We start from the raw sequence: 7,393 nt of genomic DNA, 5'->3' as shown, positions 1-7,393 counted from the left end.
ACTTAAATTGTTCTGAGATTAATCATTCATGAGTTTGCACATGCCATTGGTAATGGATACAAAGAGTGCTGCTCTTGACCTTCCCAGTGACCCAAACACCAAGCCCATTCCATGTCCTAACTTGTAGAGGCCATTCAAGAGACTCACCAAATTCAAAGAAAGGGCTGAAAAATTAGGTAAAAAGAGCTCTTCATTCCACCCCTTGGTTCCAAGAAAAGCCAGGAAGAAACAGTGGCAAATCATCTCACAGTTATGCAGTGTAAGGGGCTGGTGTACCAGTAGTGTTAGTGAAGAAGCACCTCAGTAACAACACATTTGGCTTTCTTTAATAGATGTAAACCAGACTAACCCCATTTATGGCCGTAAACAAGCATTATAGCTGTTTGGGATCTTGTCCTGTACATTCTTGGTATATCTCCAGTTAAGCATCAAGTCTGGGGAGATTTATTGGGTAGGGACCCAGTATAACAAATCCTTCACATATTAACTAAATTTTTGAGGGAGAGGAAAGAAAAAGCTGACGACAAAACTCCTAGCATTACCAGCTTCAAGACGAAGCAAAAAACTCACCTGCAGGCCTCAAGGGAAACAGAGATCAATGGATGCAAAGAGGACTAATAGGCTAAATGTTAAGCTTCCCTTGAGATCTCCCTTCTACCCACCACAGAAACTAATCATTACTACCAACTCCTGTCCTTTCAGCCATTTAAAAGAATATGGCTTGTCCGCTAGAGCCAGACATTAGTTTTGGTTTTATGGTATGAGTGAGTGAGCAGTGAAATAGATCTTTTATTATTTTACTGCACTTATTTTCTTGTTCTGTGCTTTTATGTGAGGGCACCTTATGGACACCCTGTTGTAAACTGCAGAGTCGTTTATGGTTTATTCCTCTAATATGTTTCCTACTGAAGCTGAGAACTCTGTTGCAGTAGACAAAATTCAATCTAAGAAAGTGAGCAGCCTAGAAATAAAAGAGAAAAGAAAAATAGCAGGAGGAAATTCACATCAGCTGCAGTCTAAAGACATTGATAAAGATTCTTAGGAGTCTTAGATTTACCGTCCAAGGGAGTAAATGGAAATGTTGCTCGTGACTTTGGGCTTCAGTGCTGGCACCCCATAACGTCCATTTCATTTATCCAGTAGCTAAAGAACCTTCACAAAACCATTCCAAAGTAAAGACTGTGCAAGAATCCTTGGAATTCACAAATCCATGGATTAAACTAGTGCTATTAACAATACCTCTTTATCTGAAATTTTTGTACATACATATATATATACATTCAACAGCAACTGCAATTGTTTCCAGATTCCGACTCATTCCCAGTGTCATTACTGCTATGTGGTTCCAACCTTCTTAATTTAAGTTCTGACTAAAACACATGGGGATTTCTTGGATCAGGAAAGATTGATACTGGCAGGCTGGAGATCAAAAGGAAAGATTTATTATATAGATAAAAAAATGCACATCTGACCAGTATCATCTGAACCTGTCCAGATTACAAGAATCTCGTGCTAGGTCTTGTGTTAAAAATTACTGTTTGCTACATCAACTAATTGAGTTTGTTTTTGCAGTTAAACTTTTATCTATAAACAGTGTTAAAAAGTGTTTCTTATAACCTAAATATAGAATATACCTTTTTCTTGCCTATTACATGCCATAATTGGCATCTTTACGCATTGCCAGGCTGTAAGGAATTAAGCCATCACATTATGTAACTATATACTGAAGTTCATTCTACTGTAAAATGTGCACGTATTTAATCTTAAACCTAGTCTTAATTTTTTTAAGTAAATATTTACATGTACTTCTGTACTTTATCTAGAGGGAGCTAAGCCTTAATTTTATAGATAGAAATCTGATTATAGAAAACTGAATAATTCAGTTATGACCATATACTTTCCCATAGGGTTTAATCAGAGATTACCATTGGCTTCAATGGGTGTGTACCAAACCATTAGAAAGGTGCATGAAAATTAGATACCTGAGTCACTTAAATCTGAATTTGATTGACTTGAATTTCTTTAAACAAAACTTCTCCCATTGAAACCACGTGATTTGGAACACATTTATATACCAACATATCCATTGGTAGGTTTTGTATCATTAAAACTTGTTTGCATTGGAATTTTGTGATCTGTATGTTTAAAAACTGCTAATGGGGCCCAGTTTTAAGTTCTTTTGTCTATTGAATAATTTGTCAGATACAAAAGCTGCCTTCTGACTTTGCACTTTATTGATTCTTACTGAATTCTCAGAGAACTACAATTCTGCACTCTGAAAAGAAAATGTGTTCCTCTTTCCTTATTTTTCTTATTTTTACTTGGGATCAGTTGTAATTGTGTAGGTTTCTTCATACTGAAGAAACAGGCCTGAGCTACACAGGGTGAAACAGGAGCTACACAAAACAATCTTGAAAATGGGTGCTCCAGACCTCCTGCAGTTCTTTAATCCTCTTGATATAAAGCACTGTGATAGAAACTAGCATTTTTGAAACTAGCATTTTTGATAGCATTACTGTACCAGAAAGCAACTCAATGGATGTCTCACTCACTCACGAATGACTGGCTGAGATGTTCGTTTTGGTAGTCACTGATTTATGGATCAAGCTGTCACTGTTGAGCTGTGGTGATGCTCCTGTGCTTACTTCCAACAAACACATTCCTGAATAATCTTTGCTATAATTATAGATAGGTAGCTGAAGGCAAGAACCAAATAAAATAATCACAAGGAGGGAAAAAAAACAAGGGAAGGCAAAGAGAAATTACCATTTACTATGAAGATCAGCTACTGAATAATCCCCATAGAGCACTGTCTTTGTCTTGAGCCCAGTCAATGTACCTCTAAATTTTAATATGGAAAAATTCTTTTGAAAACTAAGCAAAATATCTAGTTTTCAAACTATTTGAGATGTCTCTCATATTAGGATCATTCAGTGTCTGGTCCAGTGGGAACCCAATTTCATCTGGATTTTCCAAATGCAATAACATCATCTTAGTTCACCTTACTCTGTCTTATTTTCACTGTATTTTTGTCTGCATATCAACTTCTTAATGGTTTTTTTTCATTATTCCAACTCATCTTTTCTGTTTTCCAAATGATTTTTTCTTATGAATCCCTAATTCAATATTCTCCTGCCAGCAGATACCTGCTTATCATCTCACATAACACAGAGGTCTCTAAAAAGGCTTTCCTGTGATGGAGAATTACCTGCGTCATGCCTTACATAATTTTCATCGGATCCTGCCTCTCTTCACCATCCCAGGATCCACACGAGCATTTTGTACCAGCTATGCAAAGTATATATTGTCCTTTCTTCCTCACTGGCCAGCAGTCTGGAACAGCCAAATGGCCTAATCATGGGCCTACATAATTTGCAAATTAGTATCACATAATATCCTTGCAGACTGTTCTCATCATGTCTGTGATTTGCATGTACTTTTCTGGATAAGACTCATTAGACTTCTACAGTTCAGGATGTAGAGTCCAGTTTCCCAGGCTTAATGGAGTCAATGGGTATCTAGTAAACATAGTCAGTGGAGCATAGGATGCCACACCTCTTTTCCTGAAGTAAACTTCTAAAATATGTTATTGGTAATACCCTCTAAAAATGCCTCTGCCTCTCCATTGACTTTAAATGGAACTCATGCACCCACCCAGCTGTAGACATTTATGCTGCGGACTTCTAAATTATGTGATGTGTATTCCCACTTAATGACCAGATCCTTGTTTTTATCAGAACAATGAAAAGAGTTAATATCACAATGCAAATAATAAATTATAAAACTCTCTAATAGAAGTTTTAGGCTGTGAAACAATCTTCTCAGGAAAGTGGTGGAAAACTATTTGTAACATCAGAGCACAACCAGGGCAAAGATACAGAAAATATGTTTCTGTTATTAAAAATACTTATACTTCTGTTATTATACTTCTATACACTTCTATATACCATATACTTCTAAATACTTCTGTTATTAAAAATACAATGCTAAAGCTTCCCATTAAGCAGTTTCTTGCTACTGTCTAAACAAAAATGACCAACTAGTCCAAACCCACAAATCTTCTATAAATATGTTCCAAGTTTCTATTCCATATCCTCATACCACCATAAGACTGTTATGCTGACATAGCAACTGTAGTGAAACAGGGAAACAAAATAACAGAAACTGAAACTACGACACTGAAGACTGGCTCTGTTTTTTTCTATTTATTTGAGATGGAAGCTTTTATTTAATTGGTAATAATTACCTTTAATTGTTAGATGCAAAGAGTATTTTCTATTGCTGGTGTCCCTTGAGGCAATTAAATATGAACACTAGTAGGATGAGTCCTCTGTCTTTCAGGAATCTTATGTGAAAAATTGTTTGTTTTAATAAATGTACAGTGATTTTTGTGACTGAAAGCCCTTCAGATTCCTCAGGCCAGCTCTCTGTTTTGGGTCCTAAAAGAAAAAAGGTCTTAAATCAGGCACAGTGAAGGCTAAATGAAGAAACCAATGTAGAGGCTGTCCTTAGTTTTAAAGCACATATTTTAAAAAAACAGAAATTATTTCCCTCCCCGAATTAAAAGGAAATATGAATACACATTTTCCTTCATATCTTTTCTTGGAAAAGTTATTCCCATGCCCAAAAGACGACTAATAGTGGTGGTCATCTCACTACAGTGAAAATAGTTAAGCAATATGCAGAAGTAATACGTTGTTATTTCCAAATATTTATACTTATTTATAAAAGTTATTTATAGTAGTACTGTGATAGTAATCACTCCAGTAGTCCAGTAATATTCCAGGAGTATGTATTCCTGACAATCTTTTAACTCAAGTTTGAGTTTAAGCAAGTTGCAGCACTGCCCTTTTATTTGTGCAATTAAAAAGCACTCAACTACCCTGGCTGAAAAAGTTGTGATTGAAGTTTTTTTTGTCTTTTGGGCTCAAAATCACACAGCATTATTTCAGCAGCGGATTTGATACACTCTTCTAGCACGGCAAAAAGAGCTAGTAAGCTTGTCCAGTTCTGTAGCAAGGAAACTATAATGTTATAGCTAGAAATTTAACAGTTAAATGACAACAGAGGTAAAGGTCATCTATGTGTAACCATAAACAAAGAGCAAGCTGTCATCTAGGAATGACCTTCCTTGGAGAGGATAAAAATGTATGAGTTAAGAGATCAGTAGAACAACATCTTTTAGACACTACTACAGTCTCCTTTGAAACACTTGTAGCAATGGAGCAGCTGAGAGATGTTTCAGAAACACAAAAAAAAAATGTTACAGAGGCAAGAAAAGTGAAATGCAAAGCAAAGTAACAGAAGAGAAGTAATTACCGAAACCACAGTGAAAAACATGATAAAACTCAATGTTCACCCAAAGGAATTTATCCTCAGTAAGTTTTTGACTTCACATGAGGGTTTGTCTTTGTATGTAAGAATCTATTCTTACATAGATTCATAGAAATTACAGCAGGTAATCAGAAGAGGAAAATTCTAGGAGATAATTTTTTGTTACAGGAATTAAAGGATTAAGCACCTTCACTCAATGATTGTGTTGTCGTACATTCCTGTGCAGCAGTGGCACATCCTTAGCAAATAGTATGGTCGCTATCCGCTTCCCCCTTCTGAGAGCCCACCTTTGCTACTGGGCCCTTCATTAATTAATAATGGATAGGCTAAAAAGCACAATGGTGTCTCTAACAAAGACAAGACGGTCCAAGATATAGACTGAGATATCCACATGGTAGAGATGATGGGTCTGGTTTCATTTATTCCGCGGGCCAAGGCACACAAGCTCATATTCCTCGAGCTAGTCCCTGAACTGGAAGCACAACTGTGGCGTGCTCAAAAGCACTATAGTATGGCACTGTGCCTGAGCGAAGCCCTGTCAAGAGCAGAAAGGAAGAATATAAATAATTTATGTCAGTATCAGGAGTCTTTTATCTGGCCAAAGTGTGTAAAAAAGTGTTCATGAAAATAAGAATCAGGACCAATGTCTCTTACTAGATACATGCAAAGTGCTACTAAACATTTCCAAAATAAAGACAGAGATTTTTAATGACACCCATTGTGTTTTATTCCCTTCAATGTAAATAATAACCAAGAGACTCCTACCAACATGCTCAAACACCCTAATGCACCATTAGCAATACAATTAAATCACAGCAGCGTTAAACATCTCATCAAGAGCTCAGCCAACCTACAAAATTACTTTTCTATCCTTTCATTACCTAGAAAGCTTCCACTCAGTTCCTGTCCATCTAATTTCCTTAGCCATCTTTGAGAGTCCCTGAGTAACTGTAATGGAGCCATGGAGGATTGAAGGCATTGACAGAAACCCAGTACAGTCTGTTAAAGGTATTTGTCAATGCAGACACATGAAGAAGCACAGAGCTATACAGCTTTTCAGGCAAGTCAGATAAGGGAGCAATAACAGACTCTGCAGCTGTGTAAAGCAACTAATGCCTTGTACTTTGACTTTCTCTGGATAAAGCAAAGTCCTGCCGATTACGTGTAATTTGCTGTTTCCCTCCCAATGCCTTTCTCAAGAACACTGGGCAAAAAAGACTACCTCTGAATCATACATATCAGAGGAAGAGATTACTTCCCTCCTGGAGAGTCAGGGCAGAAGAAACAGAACCGTGAGTCATAGTTCTTCTTCCAGTCTGTGGCTGAGGTCTGTCACTGCTGGCCCAAGAGCATTTGCTCTACAGTAGTGAACCTGCAAGGCCACTTCTCTGCCGTGACTTTTATACAGCCAGTGGACAAGTGCCAGCCAACAGACCTCTCTGGAGTACTCCAGCTGCTAATGCAGCTTCACTCTCACCCCCACAGACACAATGTCAGAAGGATCTATAAATAACCAAAAGAATTCACTCAATGCTGAAATAAACACAAGGGGCCAGATTGTATTGGTGTAACCGAGACAAGGAATGCATTTGGGCTGTTGGTGTTCATCTTACAATCAGATTGCAGCAATGTGCAGATGCCCGTAACACACCGACCTGGCGTACCGCGGAGAAACAGAAGTCAGCCACTGTGTGATCTGTATTTACAGTTGGTAAACAACAAAACCAAAGATGTATTCCTTAGTAGTTTCCAACAATGTTAATACTGCCTTCTGATCCAGTTTCTCTGAAAATGAGAAGCAACATTTAATTGCCATGGTGTCTTTCTTTTCTTACACTTGGATTCATGTACTCTGAAGACCATGAAGCTAAACCATCAGCTTGATCTTCAACACTCTGGCCAGCTATCTACTCAGCCTCCCTAGTATTGCTTGCATCATCGTTTTGATAAAGAAGATCCAGAGTAAGAATGGCTGATTTCCCTGCAAAGAAGCACCCCTGAATAAAATTTTAAAAATGCTTCACATTCCCTCTGTTCAAACAATGCCTGCAGCCACAGA

General features: G+C 37.5%; 1 long non-coding RNA gene across 1 annotated transcript; it reads right to left on the bottom strand.

The window, feature by feature from the left end:
- Positions 1–1,029: 1,029 nt before the first annotated feature.
- LOC142406565 (uncharacterized) lies at positions 1,030–6,393 on the bottom strand. Its single transcript, XR_012774613.1, has 4 exons — positions 6,216–6,393; positions 4,247–4,439; positions 3,225–3,351; positions 1,030–1,152 (listed from the first exon to the last, which is right to left on the bottom strand). It is a non-coding gene; the product is annotated as an uncharacterized LOC142406565 (long non-coding RNA).
- Between the last annotated feature and the right edge of the window lie 1,000 nt (positions 6,394–7,393).

This window comes from Mycteria americana, chromosome 2, assembly GCF_035582795.1.
Source record: "Mycteria americana isolate JAX WOST 10 ecotype Jacksonville Zoo and Gardens chromosome 2, USCA_MyAme_1.0, whole genome shotgun sequence".
Taxonomy (NCBI): domain Eukaryota; kingdom Metazoa; phylum Chordata; class Aves; order Ciconiiformes; family Ciconiidae; genus Mycteria; species Mycteria americana.
This window is presented reverse-complemented; position numbering and strand designations above follow the sequence as displayed.